Source organism: Micromys minutus (genome assembly GCF_963924665.1).
Source record: "Micromys minutus genome assembly, chromosome: 3".
Taxonomy (NCBI): Eukaryota; Metazoa; Chordata; class Mammalia; order Rodentia; family Muridae; genus Micromys; species Micromys minutus.
In genome coordinates this window covers 23,522,725-23,544,331 of record NC_137972.1, presented here as the reverse complement: position 1 = coordinate 23,544,331, position 21,607 = coordinate 23,522,725, and the positions used below count along the sequence as shown (strand labels likewise).

Sequence of the window (21,607 nt, the reverse complement as noted above, 5' to 3'; positions counted from 1 at the left end):
TCAATGTTAGTATGAAATTGCTTATTGCTTTTTCTCCTCTGATTGTTCTCGTTGTATTGCAGGAAGAAATTTCTTGTTTCTCCTTAAGTATACCTACTTCTCTTTGCTACTATCAAGATGGGGATTTTGTCATTGGAGGACTTTTGTTCCCTTAGAGTGACTGATGGAGACTCTAGAGGTAAATTTGGTTTTACAGATCCAATCCATATACCAGAACATGTTTTTGTGTAAGTATTTTGCTTCTCACTTTAAATATTATTTTAGGATTTCATACATATGGTGATATGTATGAAATATATGGTGATCAAACCCAAGTGTACTGCTTCTCCTCTAGTGTCTGCTGTCTTCAACATTGTGGATTCTCTCTGTCTTTTTGTCTCTCACACTCAGCCTTTCTATCTCTTTCTCTCTCACTCAGTCATATTTTATCAACTGAGTTCATTTAGGCATTTCCGTACCACAGGAGTATAAGACATAATTTAGAGTATAGTCAGGATACTTGGTCAAACATCTACCGTAACTCTCCCTCCCTTTCCCAGTATCCACCCAATGCCAATATCTCCTCAGCAATGACTATGTCTGTGTCCCTTCCCTATTCATGCTGCATTCTCTTAAATAAGTAAGAACACTTTCAAAACACTTTTTAGTTGAAGTGATTTTTTTTTGTTTTCATTAAGTATATTGTACTGAGAACATTATATTTTTCCTCCTTTAATTGATTTGACACTTTTAATTTCAATTGCCATGGTTGATCAAGCACTGTGTATTTTCTCAGGATTTATCCTATTTTGGAAACCATATAAAATACTAAGTTTTAATGTTTGCTATTTCCCATGATTTACTCCTCAATTTTACTTTCTCAGACACAAGTTCCACAATAAAAAGTTACAGTTCTACATTTGATAGTATGTGATGATGCAAACATTTATTCTAAGAACTTGAGACTCAGAGGCAGGAGACTCTCGGTGAACCTGAACTAAACATGGTCTACAAAATGAACAATGTTTACATTGTTTAATTTTTTAGACAATGTTTAAGTACATACTGGGCTGAATTAGTGAAATTATATCTCAAGAAAGAACATAGTTGTGAATTTGGTAATAATTTTTAAAATGAATCTTCTTTTAAAAGGTAAATTCCTCTACATTTTTAATATACAATATTTTGTTTATTGGATTATTGCATAAATACTTTATATGACAGAGATAGTTATAAATAAATACCCAGAATTTGAGAGGAGGAATGGGAGTATCTACAGAGAGAAGAGAGGAAGGTATGTTATATAATTATATTTTAATTAAAAATTAGTATTAAAAAGAACACAAAAATAGTCTTTCCAATTTTTCCTCCTAGGGATTTCACCAAACATTATAGGAACATATTGGCCATGGTTTTTGCTATAGAAAAAAATGAACAAGAACCCAAATATTTTATTCAATATGTTTCTGGGATTCTATCTCTTCAATGTTGACTTTACTGAGATGAGGGCCACAGAGAGTTCTATGACTTTGCTCTCAGGAGTGAGCCCCCCACTTCCTAACTACAGCTGCAGGCCAGAGAAGACTGATAAACTGGTTGCAGTGATAGGAGGCATTTCAACAGGAATTTCAACTCAGATCTCCAGAGTTCTAAGTCTCTATAATGTCCCACAGGTATGCAAGGAATCCTGGTTCTTTAGTTTAAACATACTAACATAGTAATAAATGCTAATTAATCCAGTTATTGTTTACAAGTGAGGTACAGGACTGTTTAGTTATTTACTATTTACTTATCATTTTAACAAAAGGATAATTTATTCATAAGATGAAATAAAGATTGCATAATAAATTTAATTGAAAAACCTTTAAATTTGAAAAGATTTAATGTAATGACAACGTGTATTCTATCCACTACAAAAAATTTCTCTTTGCCTTGTACCATTGTTTATACTGTCTTTTTATCATATCCACTTTAAGAGCATCGCAAAGCATGGGAACAATAATAATTCTACACATCTTTTATTGTAACCTTTAGTACATATTCCTTATTATTTCAGTGTTATCAGCTCAGATTGCCACATAACATTTACTTCTATATAAGAATCATTGGTCAGACTTACTGTGGCTGGGTTTTGGGCAGTTTCAAATTTCCTTTGTCAGAACAATTGTTGTAAGATCTGTCATTGTTTAAATATATTTTTGTTGATCCATTATAACTTTTTATAAACAATGCTACAGTAGTAGCATTTATAAGTCAAATGCACCTTAATTAATTAATCAACTTAAAAAGAGCTATTTAGAAACATTAGTTTGAAAATAACAGTGATCCATTAACTGTTTTAGTGATAATATCAGTGAGGTAATTTAAAATGTTCATCAAATGCATTAGGCTGCTGTTGATTCACTTCTGGTTTTTATTTTTCTTCATTTGTTTATATTTGTAACTTATTCTTACCATGCAGAATTGGCTGGTCTTGAATCTTATGTAGCACAGAATTGCCTTACAGAAATCGTCTTGCCTTTGCTTCTCTAGGTCTGAGATTAAAGGTGTACACTGATTATATTTTTCTTTTATGAGTTCTTGTGAGTGATTTCTTTTCTTTAAATTTTTTGTTTTCAGATATATGATTATTATGACATTTAATTATGAATACAATTTTTCATAAAAATTTGTTTATAATTTTCTTGTCTCTTTTTATCACTGACCATATATTGCCTCTCAGTGACCCGTGGCCTCTCATGTGACATCACCTCATTCTGTTTTCCTGACATAGGGCCCTTCCCTTTGCAGCCTTTTCATCCCATGGTCTGCTGGTCTACAAGAGTCCTTTCAGAAGACCCTGTCTGTGATGATATTTTGAAGTGCTTCTTCTTTTCTATTTCAAAGTTTTAAGTTTTATCAAAATGTCTCTGAGCTAATTAGACTGGATTTTTTTGCATAGGGTAGAGAGTCATACAACTCTACTTGATATTTTCTACATGTAGTAAGATATTCAGTTTCACTAGCAATTTGTGAAAGCAACTGTCTTTTCTCCAGTAAATGTTTTAGACTATAGATTAGTGAGCTTATTTATTGGTCTTCTGTTTGGTTTGTGTAAAGGTTTGTGCTATGCCTACTCCAGGCTGCTGTGTTATCATGGCTCCATAGTATAATTTAAGATCTGGTATATGAATTGACATTTATCTCTACCCTCCCTATTTATGATGACTTCATTCAGTAGGGGTCTTTATGTTTCCATATGAATGTTGGAATTGACTTTGCTAGTTTTATGAGGAGTGTCATAGGATGGATGATGAAAATTTCACTTAATAATATATCATTTTAGAATATTTTCTAGTATTAACTCAGCCAATCTGTGTATCCAAGTTCCTTCTGTCTTATGGGGTTTTTTTTCAATGGCTGAAAGCCTACCACATCTTTCCTTAGACTTATTCCCAGTTGCTATAAATTTTTTTGGTTTTTTTCCCCAAAACACTTGGTTTTATTTTGCATTTGATGAGATACAAGAGACTGTCAAAACAATGTAGGTTGTTGCTGTTAGCCTTGGTGGTATTATAGAGGCAAAAGGCATTTAACTATTGCTGAAGACACCATGCACATCAGACATAGGATTTGGAGGAACCAAACTGGATTTGACAAGAATGCTTCTTTCATGATTGTGATATTTCGTAGTCCTGGAAGGTTTATGTAGGCTTATAAGGCAAATAAGCAATAGTGTTATAAGGATTTATCTATGAAATACTACAATAACTACAGCAACAATTGGGGTTTCATGGTCGCGCTCAGATCTTGGTCTAAACAACATATTTTATTGGTATTCTGGTTAATTCAATAGAAGTCATTCCTGCTCCAATCAACCTACCCAACAACACATGGATAATGAAGTTGTAGATCTTAGAGGGGAAACTCACAGTTCCACTTAATAAACAACCATCTTTTTAGCTGAATAATTATATGTGTGTCAGTGTGTCTGTGTGTTTGTTTGGGTGTGTTAGTGTGTATATGAATAAATATAACTCTGTAATAAAAAAATCTCATCAAAATTATACAGCTAGTCAAATTACAATAGCAACATTTTATGTGCTCCATTTACCCAATTACTGCATCTAAGACTTAACATTAACAACAACACCAACAACCACAGAAAAGGGAGCAGAAATATGGAATAAAACAGAGAAATAAAAGTTCCACTGCGAGTTTATGTCTCCTAGCAATAGCAAGGAAGCTTAACTACATTTTTCAAAAATATGGATGCCTGAATAAACAATACCAATACACATTTGAATGTGGAAGGGAAAATCTCAAGGAGTGCCCTTCCACAAAGAAATAAAAATAAAAATAATGGGAAGATAAGAAGTACTCAAGTTACAGAGCAAGGAACTTAAAAATTTGATATCCAGTTCCAATGCTCACCTTTGAAATCATATATATAAAAGAACACTAAACAAACTCACCAAGTTTTTTACTATAATTATGCATTCACATATTAACAAGAAAAAGAGGAAATGAATTTGAGAGTTTTTGAAGAGGGTTGGATAGAGAAAAGGAAAGGGGATAAATGATGTAATTGTAATTATATATAATATATATTAAACTTATAGTTATATATCATGTATAAAATTAACACATTTACAATTCTATACCATAAAAGTCATGGCAACCAAGAGAAATAGTAGTAATATGACAAAAATAGAGCTTAATAAAAGTGGTGTCCAAACAAGTTTCATCAGTAAAATATAAAAGGTGACAATAAGAGTAGAGGGGCAATCTGTGATACTAGTAAAACATTTTTTCACATTTTTCTCTTTATTTTTTCCTCATTTTTACTAGATACTCTGTATTTACAATTGAGATGGTATCCCTTTCCCTTGCCCTGCTCTTATCCCTTATCCCTTCCATTTGCCTTCAAAAAGGTGCACTCCCTCCTAATCATCTTCTCCACCCCATTGGCTTGGCATTCCCCTAAATAAGAATAACATGCCCTCCCTGGACCAAAAACCTCTTCACTCATTGATGCCAGACACTGGTATCTTCATCTACATATGTGACTGGATCAATAGTTATCTCAATGTGTGCTTAAAGGTTGGTGTTTTAGTCTCTGGGAGCTGTGGTAGGTTTTGTTAGTTGATAATTTTGTTCATCTCATGGGGTTTCAGACCCATTCAACTCCTTCAGTTCTTTCTTCATCACACTTATTGGGATTCCTGTGTTCAGTCCAATAAAGTTAGATGCAAGCATATTCAGCTGTGTATATATGGCTCTGACAATGTCCCAGAGGATGCATCTCAATCTGGTTCTTGCCAGAAAGCACTACTTGGCACCAGCAATGCTGCTTGGGTTTATGGGCAGCCTATGAGGTAGAATCCCAGGTGGAGAAGTGTCTGAATGATATTTTTTCCAATACTTGCTCCTCTATTTGTTTCTTTATTTCTTCAAATGAATGTTTTGTTCTTCATTCTAAAAAGGACTGAGGCATCCAACTTCTGGTCTTCCTTCTCTTTGAGCTTCATAATTTCTGTTGATGATTTCTTGGGTATTCTGAATATTTGGGACTAGTATCTGCTCATAAATGAGGACATACCATGTGTGTTCTTTTGTGACTGGGTTACTTTACTCAAAATGATAGCCTCAAGTTCCATCCATTTGCTTAGGAATTTCATGAGCTCATTGTTTCTAATATCTGAGTAGTACTCCATTGTTTATATGTACCACAATTTACTTATCTATTACTCTGTTCAAGTACATCTTGGTTCTTTATAGCTTCTGGCTATTATAAATAGGACTGCTATGAACATGGTGAAACATATGTTATTGTGAGATGTTGGAGCTTCTTTGATGTATATGCACAAAGTGGTATAGCTGGTCTAAGTTTCTGAGACACAGCTAGACTAATTAGAAGAGTATTTGTACCAGTTTATAATTCCAACAAGTGTGGAGAACTGTTTCTCTTTTTCTACATCCTAGTCAGCATCTGCTGTCACTTGAGATTTGATCTTAGCCATTCTGACTGCAGTGAGGTGGAATCTTAGATTTCTTTTGATTTGCACTTCCATGATGGCTAGGAATTTAATCATTACTTTAGGTGCTTCTCCGGAATTCTATAATCCTTAGTTTAGAATTCATTGCTTAGATCCATACCATATTTTTTAATAGTATTAGCTTATTCTCTAAAGTCTAACTTCTTGAGTTCTTTGTATATACTGGATACTAGCCCTATATCAGTGTGGAATTGCTAAAGATCCTTTCCCAATCTGTTGATTGCCATTTTGTTCTTTTGACCCTGTCATTAGCCTTACAGAAGCTTTGCAATTTCACAAGGTCCTATTTGTTGATTCTTGCTCTTATAGCAAAAGCCATTGGTGTTCTGTTCAGGAAATTTGCCCCTGTGCCTATGTGTTCTAAGCTCTTCTCCACTTTCTATTCTATCAGATTCAGTGTACCTGGTTTTATGTGGAGGTTGTTGATCTACTTGGACTTGAGCTTTGTACAAGGATATAAGAAAGAATCAATCTGCATTCTTTTGCATGCTGACTGCAAGTTGAACTAGCACAATTTGTTAAAGAGGCTGTTCTTTTTCCATTGAACATATTTTGGCTATTGTGTCAAGGATCAAGTGACCATTGGGTTTTGGGTTGATTTCTGGATCTTTAAATCTATTCCATTGATCTACCTGCTTGTCTCTGCACAAATAGCATGCAGTTTTCATCACTATTGATCTGTAATAATTTCAAGTCAGGAATGGTCACTCCCCCTGAAGTTATTTTTATTGCTTACGATAGTTTTTGCTATCCTGGGTTTTTTATTATTACAAATAAATTTCCAAAATCATTTTTACAACTATAAGAAGAATTGAGGTAAAAATTGATGGGGATTTTACTGAATTTTAGATTGCTTTTGTCAATATATTTACTATATTTATCAGCATGGGAGATCTTTTCAGCTTCTGAGGTCTTCCTCAATTTTCTTCCTCAGAGACTTGAAGTTCTTATCATTCAGATCCTTCACTTGCTTTGTTAGGGTGACACCAAGGTATTTTATATTCTTTGTGACTATTGTGAGGGTTATTGATTCTCTAATATCTTTCCAGCCTGTTTATCCTTTGAGTAGAAGAAGGCAGTTGATTTGTTTGAAGTATTTTGTATCCAGCCACTTTGCTGAATTTGTTTGTCAACTGTAGGGGTTCTCTGGTGGAATTTTTGTGGTCACTTAAACATACTATAAGATCACCTATAAATAGGGACATTTTGACTTCTTCCTTTATAAATTTTACCCCTTTCACCTCTTTTTGCTTTCTGACTACTTTGGCTAATACTTCCAGTTCTAAAATGAGTAGGTAGGAAGTGAGTGGGCAGCCTTGTCTAGACCCTTTATTTAGTGACATTGATTCAAGTTTCACACAATTTAGTTTGATGTTGGCTACTGGTTTTTCTGTATATTGCTTTTACTTTGTTCAAGTATGGGTCTTGAATTTTTAAACTTCTAAGCCTTTTAACATGAAGGAGTTGAATTTTGTCAAATGCTTTCTCAGCATCTAGAGAGATAATTTTTTTTTGTTTTTTTCTTTGAGTTTCTTTATATAGTAGATAACATTAACATATTTTCTTATATTGAACCATCTTTGCATCCCTGAAATTAAGCCTACTTGATCATGGTGAGTGAACATTTTGATGTGTTCTTGAATTCTGTTTGAAAGAATTTTATTAAGTATTTTTACATCAATGTTTATGAGGGAAATTGGTCTAAAGTTCTCTTTCTTTGTAGGGTCTTTGAGTGGTTTAGAAATGAGCATAATTGTGGCTTCGAAGAGTGAGTTCAGTAGTGTTACTTCTGTTTCTATTTTGTGGAATTGTTATGAAAGCATTGGTATTAGGTCTTCTATGAAGTTTGTTAGAATGCTGCACTAAACCCATCAGGTTCTGGTCTTTATTTGTTTGGAGGCTTTTGATGACTGATTTTATTTCTTTAGGAGTTATGGGAAGGTTTAGATGATTTATCTGATACTGATTTAACTTTGGCACCTGGTATCTTTCTACAAAATTATCCATTTCCTCTAGATTTTCCAGTTTTGTTTAATATAGGTGTTTGCATTAGGATATGATGATTTCTTTAATTTCCTCAGTTTCTATTGTAATGTCTTTGCTTTCATTTCTGATTTTATTTAGATAATCTCTCTGCTTCATGTAGTTAGTATTGCTAAGGGTTTGTCAACCTTGTTAATTTTTTTAAAGAACCAACTCTTGGTTTGTTGATTCTTTCTATGTTTTTGTTTGTTTGTTTGTTTTTATTTAGTTTATTTGAGCTCTTAGTTTAATGATTTCCTGCCATCTACTTCTATTGCATGTATCTGCTTCTTCCTTTTTTTTTTCTAGATCTTTCCAGTATGCTGTCAAGCTGTTGGTGTATGCTCTCTCCAATATCTCTTTGGAGGCACTCAGTTATAAGTTTCCTGTTAGCATTGCTTTGAAAATATTTTGCAATTTTGGGTATGTTATGCCTTCATTTTTGTTAAATTCTGAAAAAAAAACCTTTGATTTTTTTCATTATTTCTTCCTTGACCAAGTTATTGTTGAGCAGAGATTTGTTCAGTTTTCATGTGTATGTCAGCTTTTTGTTTGTTTCTTTGTTTGTTGATTATTGAAAACTAATCTCAGTCCATGGTGATCTGGTAGTATGCTTGGAATATTTTGATGGTCTTGTATCTGTTTTGTGAGAAAGTGCCATGAGGTGCTGAGAAGAGCGGACATTATTTTGTTTTAGGATAAAATATTATATAGATGTGAATTAAAAAATCCATCTGATTCATAATGTCTGTTATTTTCACTGGATCTTTGTTTCCTGCTATTATTGCTTTTGTAGGTCGAGTTGTGTCTGTGTCTTTTTCTTCTTTTGGTTTTCTTGCTTAGGAGATTTCTTGTTTTCACTAGAATATAGTTCCCCTCATTGTATTGGGTTTTCCACCTATAATTCATTGTAGTGCTGGGTTTGTGTTCACATATTGTGTAAATTTTGATTTGTCTTGAAATATCTTCATCTCTCCATCTATGGTGATTGATAGTTTTGCTGGTATAGCAGCTTGGGCTAGCACATGTGCTCTCTTAAGGTCTGCATGTTGTCTGTCCAGGATCTTCTAGCTTTCATAGTTTCTGTTGAGAAGTCGGGTGTGATTCTGATTGGTTTGCTTTTATATGTTACCTGACCTTGTTCCCTTACTGCTTTTAGTATTCTTTCTTTGCTTTGGGCACTTGGTGTTTTGACTGTTGTGTGTCGGGAGGAATTTCTTTTCTGGTCCAACCTATTTGGAGTTCTGAAGGCTTCTTTTATGCTTGTGGTCATCTCATTCTTAATGGTAGGAAAGTTTTCTTCTACAATTTTGTTGAAGATATTTACTGTGCCTCTTGTTACCCTTCTTTATCTCTTAAGTCTTTTTCCTTTTTTACAGGTTTCATGATAGGGATATTTTACCTACCTGTTTAGATTTGTTTCTAATTATTAAAATAATTAGAAATGTTTTGTTTTTATTGGCATATATTTATTATACATGGTATTGGGTTTCATAAAGATAATGGCTTTCAAGTGTATACAATACTAGTCTGACTGTGTTTCTCCTTAACCTCTTCATGATATTTCTACTCCATAAAGAATGTGTACCAATCAGGTACAACTGGTTCCCAGAACCTATGTGCAGTACATGTTCTCATGAAAACACTATCATTAAGAATGTAATTAGCACTCACATACAGGCAGCTATAAATGTATTCAAGGTGATTCCCTACTTTTTCTTCCATCAAGTTCAGTGTGTTTTAATGTTGTGATAATTAATTGGCCTTGCGTTTTGTATAGGGTGATAAATGTGAATTTATTAGCATTCTTCAACATGAAAACATCCAGTTAGACAGGACAATTTTTGAAGAGGCTTAATTTTTCCCCCTGATGTATTTCTGGCTTCTTAAAAAAAAGGAGGTGTCTGTAGGTATGTGAATTTATGGTTGTGTCTTTAATTTGACTCTATCTTCAACATGTCTCTTTTTATGAGAGTACTATTTTGCTTTTATTACTATATCACTGTGGGACACTTTAAAATCCTGGATGGTGGTAGCCCTGAAAGTTTGTTTACTGTTTATTATGTTAATTCTACTGATCCAAGAGTCATAGAAGATCATTCCACCTTTTGATATCTTCTTCTTTTCAAAGTTTTAAAATTTTATCATACACTTCTTTTGTTTGCTTGATTTGGCGACTCCAAAATATGTTATATTTTTTGTGGCTACATTTTCTTGATTTCTTTTTCAGTCTGTTTATCATTTGTATATTGGAAGGCTACTGATTTTTTAAATTAATTTTTTATCCAGCCATGTCACTGAAAGTGTTCATCAGCCAAAGAAATTCTCTGGTAGAATTTTTGGGGTAGCTTTTATATACTTTCATATCATCTGTAAATAATTATGTCTTGAACTTTTGTTTTATAATTTGTATCCATTGATCTTCTTTAGGCATTACTGATGTAGTCTCCATTTTGTTATTATCATCTGTTAGCACTAGGACTTGCTGAGTTTATATATTTGTGGTTTTTACATCTTCTTGATGAATTTTCTCCACTGTTACGATTTGATATTCCTTGCTTTTCATAATAGTGTTTGACTTAAATTCTTTTCTGCCCAACGTTACATTCAATTGTCTTTTAACTATCTTATCTATCTATCTATCTCCCTGTCTGTCTATCTATCTATCTATCTATCTATCTATCTATCTATCTATCTATCTATCTATCTCCCTGTCTATCTATCTCCCTGTCTATCTATCTATCTATCTATCTATCTATCTATCTATCTATCTATCTATCTATCTACTTATCTATCTATCTATCTATCATCTATCTATCTGTCTATCTATCTGTCAATCTATCCAACATTTTCTCTCATTGGTATGCACTGAATCCAGGGCCTTGTGCAGGCTTATCAGGTATTAGCACTGAGATCTCTTGTCAACTCTATCCCTTCTTATTTTGGTTATCAGTTACATGAATTATCATTTTAATTCTTTCACTTTTATATCCTATGGCTAAATCCAATCTCTTTGGGCAGAGTATAGTTATATTAACTCTTTAAAAATAGTTTTAGCCTTTTGTTTTGTGGGGCAGTTGAAGAATATATTCCATGTATGAATATAATTGGTGCTACAAAAGAATGTATCAATCAAGAGGGAATCACATCTACTATGGTAGTCTAATATGCTTTTAGTTTGTAAGGATGGTGTGTTCACACTCTTTTGGGCATTCATAATCTAAATGTATACTCAGTCACAAAATTTTCTAATGCATAGCTCAGAGTTGATCCTTACTGATAAGTAACATGCAGCTATAGTCATTTTACACTTAATTATTTTTTGGTAAAGACTTACTGTTTCCATTTTGTTATTTATTTATTCATTTATCTATATGTTTCATGGTTACCTTTTATCTTCATCTGTAATTTCCTATAGTGGTATGGTTTGCTAGCTTCTTTTTCTCTCCATTTGTTCTCTCTTAATACTTCATTTTCATGGCCTCCATACAAATATAACCTTTAGTTCTGTGTTTACTTAATTTCAATTACATGCATAGTTATAAACTTCTAGTAATCCCTATTTTTATGTTAACATCAATATCTTCATGTATTATGCATCTATTAATATGTTAGCAGTATTAATTTTATTATTGTTTTTAAACTATGGAATTATAGGTAGAATTATACACACACACACACTCACACACACTCACACATATATATTTGCCTATGACTTTCTACTTAGATATGTTTTTAATGAATTTACATGCACTAATTTTTGCTTAAAAACTTATTTTAGCATTTCTTCCAAATAAGCTTTATGTTGATGATGCACAAAGTATGAGTACCTTTTAGAAATAGTCTACACAACATATTGAGTGAAGTCACCAATAACATACTGTATATTTCAAGATAGCCAACAGAGTATATTTCTGTTAGGTCTTTGAAGTGAGAGATAAACTAATTAACTATGTTTAATTCTTCTTCCTGGATAATATTATAGATACTTTCCTTGTCACCTTATCTTGATATGCTGATTCCTGGGAACTGTTTGTATTAATTCCATCTCACTCATGTTCATTCTTGGAGAGATTAGATTTTGCAGAATATATAACATCTCTTGACTCCATAAAGACAAAATAGGTACTGACATCCTTTTTCTTTTGGTAAGTGTCAGACTATGAGATATTTGCATTTGTTCCTTTTTTAAATCATGAAATACTTGCTGTCTACAGAGTCTTTGCCCTTCTACACATAGTTTGCACTAAGTTGGCTAACATCCACAGAAGAACCTACTAGCATTTTGACCAGGGTTGTATTGACTCTAAAGGTCAACTTTTATATTGCCATATTCACAGTGGGGAGTCTCCTTATTTATGACCTCAGAAATTTTATTCATTAACAATTATTCCATTAAATGTGTGTTCCATAAGCTATTCAATAAAGAATTGTTGAAGTCATTAGCAATTAAAGTGGATTTATCTATTTCCCCATGAACATCTATTAATTAATTATCTTCTTTGCCCTTTTCTTGGACATTGTTTTTGTTATTGAATATTCTCTATATTACATTTCAGATGTTATCTCCTTTCCCCTATCCCATACATCCTCCACTCCCATTTTATCCATAAAATGGCTCCATTTCCCAACCACCCTCTTTCCCCTCAATGCATTGGCATTCCCCTACACTGGGAAAATGAGCTTTTGCTGGACCAAAACTTTTTCCCATTGATGCCAGAGAATGCTATCCTCTGCTGCATATGCTCCTGGAGCCATGCGTCTCTCCATGCAAACCCATTGGTTAGTATTTTAGTTCCTCAGAGCTGTAGTGGGTTTGGTTACTTAATAATTTTGTTATTCCCATGGAGTTGTGATCCTCTCAGTTCCTTCAGACCTTTCTCTAGCTCCTCCATTAGGGTCCTGGTGCTCAGTCTGATGGTTAGCTTCAATCATCTTTATTTGTATTAGTATGCTTCTGGCAGAGCCTCTGAGGAGGAATACATATCAGGTAATTGCCAGTAAGCATACTTGGCTCCAGCAATATGCATGGGTTTAATGGCTGCATATGAGATGGATCCCCAGGTAAGGCAGTCTCTGGATGATCTTTTTTTCCAATACTTTGGAAGGATTGTGGTTCTCTTAGACAAATGGGAATTTTGTCAACATTGTTAAAATGGATTGGCATTTTCATTGCTTTTTTTACTATTTATCTTAATTGTTGTTTTCCTGTCTCTTTTAACTCCTGGAAAGTTGGTTGTTCTGAAGGCTACACAGCTCCCTTTAATATAGTAAGTCCATCATCATTTTGATTAATGTTGCCACAGTTTGCTGCTACATACCTTGTCCATGTACCGTTGTCTCTATCATCCTTCTTTTTAGTGTTTGAGAATCTCATATTTGCACAAAATGTGTTTAGATTGAATCCACCACTTGTTCCTTCTCCCACTCTCTTCCTTTTTCCATCCAACCTATTCTCTCAGCTATATGTGCTCTGTTTTGTTAATCCGAGTGAGTCCACTTAGATCTACATGTATATGCATGAATTTAGGACCATGAACTCCAGCAGAATAAGCTCTCATTTCCTGCACTACTATGAGACACTAACACCCTCTGTGGATTTCACGTTAACTAGCACACAGTCAAGTCTCTTTGTTTGGTTGAGCATTATGTTTACTCCAATTTTTTTTCTGTTTTAAATTCCTGCATTTAGTGAACTCACATTAAATTGATTATTGATCTTTATAATAATGAATATGTGAGAATTATCTAATTGAAGGTTTTGATACATTTTTGTCATCTTCTCTTTAACTTCATTAGATTTAACTGAACATTTTCTATTTTACCTTTTTTATAGAATATCAGATATACTTAATAAATTCTGGTGGTTTTCTTCTACATTCAAGACATACTTACAAATACTGCTGTCAGCAATGCTGGCACATTCAGCATCCCTCCTGCTTCCTCTCTCCTATGTGTTGTAACAGTGCTGTCAAAGTTTCATTTGTATACAGACATAGCCATGTAGTATTGTGTTCACTTTGTGGTTCTGGGTAGATTATAACCTACTAGAGAAATAAAAAAAAATACACTGCTCAATTTTACTATTGTATTCTGTGTCACTGTCATTCTTGTCTCTACGTCAGTTTAATTTTCTAGCTTATACAATTCCCTTTTCTCTGAATGTCTCTTTTAACATTGCTACAAAGCTGGACCATGAACAAAACTTTACACCTTCGTATTTTTATCTCAGATCATATTCATTTGCTTTCACTTTAAGAGAATAATGTTGCTGATTCAACTTTAAAATAAATTATCTTCCTCTCTAATGAAGGGATATTTTGCATTTATTTATTCAAACATTTGTTGTTTGCTTTCTTTAGTTTAAATTATAAAGTTAAATGTAATTGTTTTTATTTGCATCTTACATGGTTTATTAAAATAGCTACTTACAAGCATGCAAGTACATATAACTTTCTATTCACACTTACTTTCCTCCCTTCTTTGTCTCTCTCCATCCTCACAGATATTTCAATCTTCTACCACGTCACTATCTTACATTCACTCTTATTTTTGGTATTTTTTTTTCATGTCCCATTCTATTTATGACCCACAGGGCCTTACATGTGAACATGAGTATGCAGCTAACCAATGAAGCAGAAGAAACACAAAAGTGGTGATATTTCTGCTGACAATGCCTTCCTCTCCTCCAGAAGCCTTTGGTTGCTAACAGTGCTCAAGTGAGAGGCTGGTCCTCATGAGCCACCTCCCTAATCTCTGAATAAATATTTTATGAGCTCAGTCTTGTTTTGGTGTTATACAAGCAAACAAACCTAGCTGCCATAAGTTTGTGAGTTCTGTGACCACGTCATACATAAAAGACAGCATTTCATGGACCTCCTCCTCAGTGTCTTGCCCTTGAATTCTCTCTTTCCTTCTTTCCCAATGTTTCCTGTGCTTTCATAAGAGTCACATTTAAATATGAGCACTCAATACTCATTTTCCCTTCAAACACTGATATTCTTGACACAGAGAAGATTCTCTGATATAATCTGACAATAGCACTATTCCATGTGTGTAAATATGCAAGCTGCATTTCAGTAATATGTCTTATTAGTAAAAAGAAAAGAAATGAGCTCACCCATAGGACATCTGATCTCCCCAGACATGGACCTTGAAAAGGTCTGCAGTAACAGGCATGAGTCCCTCTTGTATAGATGTCCTCAAATACAGTCACTAAGCAGTTGTTTATCCCCAGAATGGTTGTGCCAGCATTTCTGCAGTATGTACATTGTGTCTGGACAGTTGGTCTTATAGAATGAGAGGTCCATGGTTGGGAAATGCCTCTGCTGACTTTTCTTTCACAGCAGCTTGCAGTTCAATTTCTGCCAGTGTGCAATGTGCCAGACAGACAGACAACCAGAACAGACAACATGGAGAACGTTTTCAGCTTAGTTCCACCCTAGTTACTGTGTCCTCTAGCCATGCTGTGTGGTGTCTTCAACAATAGTGTCTTACTATCTGGTTCAGATCTGTAACTAAGGGTGATGATCAGAACATGCATAGTCTTGGTGTGTGATGGGGCTTCCCTGTCTCCTGCAGGGATAATTTTTATATAATAAACTGTAATACCTATATTCAAATTCTTTCTAAATTACACATTTTTTCTTGGATATTTTATTTATTTACATTTCAAATGTTATCACATTTTCTAGTTTTCTCTCTGGGAACCTCATCTCCCATTCCCTTTTTCCCCTTTTCCTATGTCATGCTCCCCCACCCACCCAACTATTTCTTCCTCCCTGCTCTGGCATTCCCCTATAGTGGGGTATCAAGCCTTCACAAGACCAAGGACCTTTCCTCCAATTGATGCCAGACAAGTCCCCATTCTCTGCTACAGCTACATATACAGCTGGAACCATGGATTGCTCCATGTGTACTCCTGGTTGGCTCTGTGTAGAGTGTTTGGTTGATATTGTTGTTCTTTCTATGGGATTGAAATCCCCTTCAGCTCCTTCAGCCCTTTTTCTAATTCCATTAGGGACTCAATTTTCATTCCAATGGTTGGTTGAGAGCATCAGACTCCGTATTTCTCAGGCTCTAACAGAGCCTCTTATGGCACAGCTACATCAGGCTTGTGTCAGCCTGCACTTCTTGGCATCCACAATATTTTATGCGTTTGGTAACTATATATGGGATGGATCCCTGAGTAGGCTAGTCTCTGGATGACCTTTCCTTCAGTCTCTGCTCCACACTTTGCCCCAGTGTAGGGGAATGCTAGGGCTAGGGTTTGGCAGGTAGGAGGGTGTGGGTGGCTGTTTAAAAAAAAGAGAAAGTATATTTTTTCTTAAAGTTATTATGCAAAATGTTTAAAACAGCTCATTCAAATTGTTCTTATTTTTCATGGAATTAGAATCAGGTGGCCAGAATCCTCATTTCATCAGGGAGTGACCGAGAAAGGTTTAGTTTTCAAACCTGAATAGTGGTCATAGTATGGGAAACAGTCTTGAACTCATGGGCACTGGAAAAAATTTCCTGACAGAACACCACTGGCTCAGGCTCTAAGATCAAATACAGTCAAATGGGATCTCATGAAATTCTAAAGCTTCTATGAAGCAAAGGTAGTGTTGGTAAATAGCACATGACTGTGCTAATATCAACATATAGGCCAACTGCTGTCATGTATTAGCCCTGTAACCAATGGTTGATAAACGGAACAAAAATAAAATCCACAGGAACATACAGTTAGTGAAAGAGAGAAGAGAGGGCAGTTAATGTAATCCTGGTTATTTGCATCTCAATGACTTAAAGTACAAGTTCTGACAGTTATTTTCTCTTTTAGCTCCATTCATTCTTACAAAATGGCCAGATTAGGAGAAATACCAGTGAGAAGAATGTAATGACCAAGGAGGTTTCTGCAACCAAGCTTGACATCTTTAATTACCAGTCTCTGCAGAACGATACCAAAGCTAAAGTGAAAGTTGGTGAGTTTGTCTTTGAATCTCACAGTGTTCAGCATTTTTCCCCAAAATGATGAACTCATAGTTTGGGGTGTATACTACACACAGGTGAGTATCTTTGAAGTTGGCACCATGTGCTGGTTTCAGAGTGGAAATATCAGAGAACATGGTTAAGGAGACTGCTGAGTGCCACCATGCCAAGAATACACTTACTTTGTTTTTCCAATGCCAAATACCAGAACTTTCTGCTTGAAGAACCACTATAAGGATTATTGATTCATTGTGGATTAACTCTTCAGACAGTTTAATCATTGTAATGATCATATACACCTATGGCTTACCTAGTAAGAAAAAAAAAAAAAATTGGGCAATTTTCTAGTCAAGGCTTTAGTGAAAATAACTCCCTTCATTAAATTAATAAAATAAAAATGCATGAAGAAAAACAGTCTTTGCAAATAAGTATTCGTAAATATAACTATAATTTTAATGAGGTTAATTGTCATCTCTGAGACTTACTGCCTCCATATGCTATCCTATGCCTGTTTCTGAAAGCTTCTAGTGTCCTTTTAATCTATTCTAGACTTAAATATTTCCAACCTTTGAGACTTAATGCTGAATAAGATCACTCTCTCTACCTCTTTCTGGGTTCTAGCTGGCTGGTTCAACTAAGTCATTTTGTCTCAAACTCTTCTCCAAGCAGAGTGGTTCAATCTGATTTCTTTCAGGTTCTTATTGAGTTTGCTCTTCTTATATTCATATTAACTTTTGCAATATTTTCTAATCTTTTTGTTACTTTTGATATTCTGGATCATTCTGGCTTACCTGTGTCTAGCTTATTCAATCTGCAACCTGTCTCTTCAAATATCCCAGTAAAAATCATTGCCTGCAGCCCTCAAGCACTGTTCCCTTAAGTTGCTGACAGAATCCATCTGGGAAAGGCCATGGCAAGCAAGCAAGTTTTCTGGAGATAGCTCACAGTTTTCTGTGGCTGTAATAGGTGCATTCTGATAAGCAAAGATACAGAGGTGGCTTCTCTTCCTTCCCACTAAGACATTGTTTGAAGATTTCCTGGGTGTTTACCCTATTGTGCAAATTTACAGAGGAATCAATATGAAAATGTACTTTCATGTAGTAATGCTGTTTAGATAAATCCATGACTTCCTAATTGCTGATGTTTTATAGAGCTCCTAAATTGATATAAGAATTCTAAAGTGCTTTATATAATATAAGTAGCAAATAGAGCTTTGTATACCTTAATATGTCATGGACTAATTGTGTTAGGGAAAAATACAGGACTGGAGCAAGTTAATAATCAATGAAAACACATCTATTCCAAGGTTGCTCCAAGAAATAGGTCACAGGAGTTCAGTATGTAAAAGCAAGGCCATATGAAACTGTTGCTTTGAACTTATAATGAGTTCATACAATGAAACACTGCTTTAATCTCCTTTCTTGTATAAATCACTTCTGTTTAATATTTTAAGTATGAGGTAATTATTTTCTTACATAAAAGATTTTTGTAACTAAAAAGCTATAAAAAGTGAAAGCAAAAATAAAGACTTGATGTAGTACTATCTGCTTCTCTCAATATGTTTGTCTGTCTAGTCCCTGAGTTTCTAGACAGAATCGGGGGAGTTGAAGGGCATGATCCAAATATATTGAAAATTAAAAATTATATTAAGCATAATGAAATATATTATATAAAAATAATGATGAGAGGTCAATGACATAAAATAGAGCAGAAGTTCAAAAGAGAGATTGAATAAAAGAGGAAGAAAGAAAGAAAGAAAGAAAGAAAGAAAGAAAGAAAGAAAGAAAGAAAAAAAGAAATAGACCGATCCTTTGGTTTCACACTCTCTAAAGGCATGGTAGTTTTGGTTATAGTACACAGAACCTGCTGAAATTTACCATTTGGATGCTAACACTGAATATCATGAATTGACTGTGTTTCCTCCTCTCTTGTCTCCTATTCAGACTCCTTTTCCTTTATGCAATAAAAGTTGTTCACTTGGACTTAGGAAAGCATTTTTTGAACGGATATAATACTTTTGTTTTAATTGTCTCCCATGTCCAGATAGAGAGATTGCAAATGAAACAGGTATTTCTAAAATAATTATAAATGTGAAAATTTTTGCAAAATGTTCTGAATATGGAAATGTCTAGAAATTGTTCTCATGTGGAAATTTCTGGAACTGGTTCTGAATGTTGAATTTCTAGAAATGGTTCTGAATGTAGAACTGATGCACCATAGGATAGAGGTTTCAAACACAATACCTGAAGACACACTTATTCTTATGCAGATAACACCCTAGAGTTTCAAAAAAGCTTTTGATGAACTGTGGTGACAAAGGGTTTAATTCCATCTCTCAGTATGTGCACCTCTCAGTTCTAGGCCTCCCTAATTCACAGAGTGAGTTCCAAGACAGCCAGGGCAGCACAGAGAAACCCTGTCTTGAAAAACAAAGCAACAAACAAGCAAAACTCTTGATTCCAACCTAGTCATTTTTGTAACTGTCCTTTGTGTATCTGCTTGTTTTATTGGCTATGATGCCTGGATTGATCTCAAACTCATGGGCTCCAGCAATCCTCTAGGGTCAGCCTCCTGGGTGATTGAAACCACAAGAGTGTGCTCCTGCAACTGTCTCTGATTTGTCTTTTCTGTGTCTGCATTGAGTTTAATGTGTTTCCTTTGTACCCCTGCTTTCCACTAATGGATCTATTACAGCTGTAGCAGTATCAATGAGTGAAATTAGCACTCTTTGTATACTGTAAACAGTTAGTGCTCCCTGCATACCCTAAACTATGAGATGAATTATAAAGCATGACTTTATTTCATGGTAACAATAAATACTAATAATAAACAAAATTATTCACAAAAAATCAAATTTCAGAGAAACTGTATAAATTGCTATGATCATACATCCTAGAGAGAGCTGAGACAAAGTACAGACTTGTCAAATGAGATAAACTTCTAGAATCATTGTATCATAGTGACATTAATGGCATGATATGCATATATGAAATTCTCAAGTAATAAGTAATTAATTTAAGAAACAAAGGTAAAATAAGAAAAATAAGGAAGTCTTAAAATAAAATTTTAATTTATTTCATATGTGATGAAATAAAGTTTTTATATTGTATGATTTCCCCTCAACATCATTTCTCCATTTCTGATTCATATTGTTCAAGTATACTCATGTTCTGATTACTTTACAGTAAAAGTATATATGTATTTTTTGATCTTGAAAACAATTTTCTTCATCTATTGCTTTTCAATAGTATGGCTTGGTGACTATAATCAGGGACATCTCCAGAATTCAACAAACATACTGCCCAAGATCCATAGGTACATCTGGGAAATACCCATTGGAATGTAATACACCAATTTTCCTCTCTTTCAGGTATGGATCAATGCATCAAGTGCCCTAAAGATCAGTATGCAAATAAGCAGAAAGATCAGTGTCTTCCTAAAATTATGGCATTTTTGTCTTATGAAGATACTCTAGGAACAGTTTTGGTCTCTGTGGCCTTTAGTTTATCCATCTTTTCAGCCATTATTTTAGGATTATTTATCTGTTATCGGGACACACCCATTGTCAGAGCAAATAACTGAAATCTCAGTTATCTCCTCCTGGTTTCCCTAACACTCTCTTTCCTTTGCTCATTACTATTCATTTGCCGACCTAGGACAGTCACTTGTGTCTTGTGACAAATGATATTTGGGGTTGTATTTTCCATTGCCATTTCTGCTATCTTGGCAAAGAAATTCATTGTGGCCTTCAGAGCTATTAAGCAAGGAAGAAACTTAAAAATGTGGATGGTGACCCTACTCTCAAATGCTATATAGTCTTCTGTGGTTCCATCATTCAAGTGTTCATCTGCACAGTCTGGCTGGGAACCTATCCCCCTTTCCCGGATGTCGACATGCAGTCAGAGTTTGGGCAAGTCATCCTCTTGTGTAACGAGGGCTCCACCATTGCCTTCTATTGTGTTCTGGGGTACTTGGGCTTTCTGGCCAGTCTGAGCTTGCTTATTGCCTTTCTGGCAAGAAGGCTACCTGATAGCTTCAATGAGGCAAAAACAATCACGTTCAGCATGCTGGTTTTCTGCAGTGTGTGGATTTCTTGTATACCCACTTACCTCAATTCCAAAGGGAAAAACATGGTAGTCATAGAAATTCTTTCAATTTTGGCCTCCTGTGCCGGCTTATTGGGCTGTATATTTCTTCCCAAATGCTATGTGATCCTGCTGAAGTCAGGTGGCCTTTCAAGAATGAAATTTTTTCAATGACTTCCTCCTTAAGACAATGGAATTTATTGTGATTTGCGTGAAATGAATCATGTATAAATATATTCAGAAGTGTGATGTAGAGACAATTCATTTCACTTAACACTGGCAACTGCTATTTAATTACGTTTCCCTGCTCTCCTTGGATCCAACCAGTCATAAAGAACCAAGCCACCTCAGTTTAAATAGTTCCCAAATAGAGGTGACTTATGATGTGACTACTAAATGTTTCTTTAAATCATAGTTTTTCACATTTTTAACACAATGTAACAGGATTGGTAAAGATTAAATGTAAAAATAGAGTATATCATTTGTATGGAAATCAAAGTAACAGATGTTTAA

At 34.6% G+C, this 21,607-nt stretch overlaps 1 pseudogene across 1 annotated transcript; it reads left to right on the top strand.

The window, feature by feature from the left end:
• Positions 1-11: 11 nt before the first annotated feature.
• LOC308418847 (vomeronasal type-2 receptor 26-like) lies at positions 12-21,268 on the top strand (annotated as a pseudogene). The gene is made up of 5 exons: positions 12-227; positions 1,354-1,652; positions 16,861-17,086; positions 19,034-19,076; positions 20,380-21,268. The product of its transcript is annotated as a vomeronasal type-2 receptor 26-like (transcript).
• Positions 21,269-21,607: the final 339 nt, after the last annotated feature.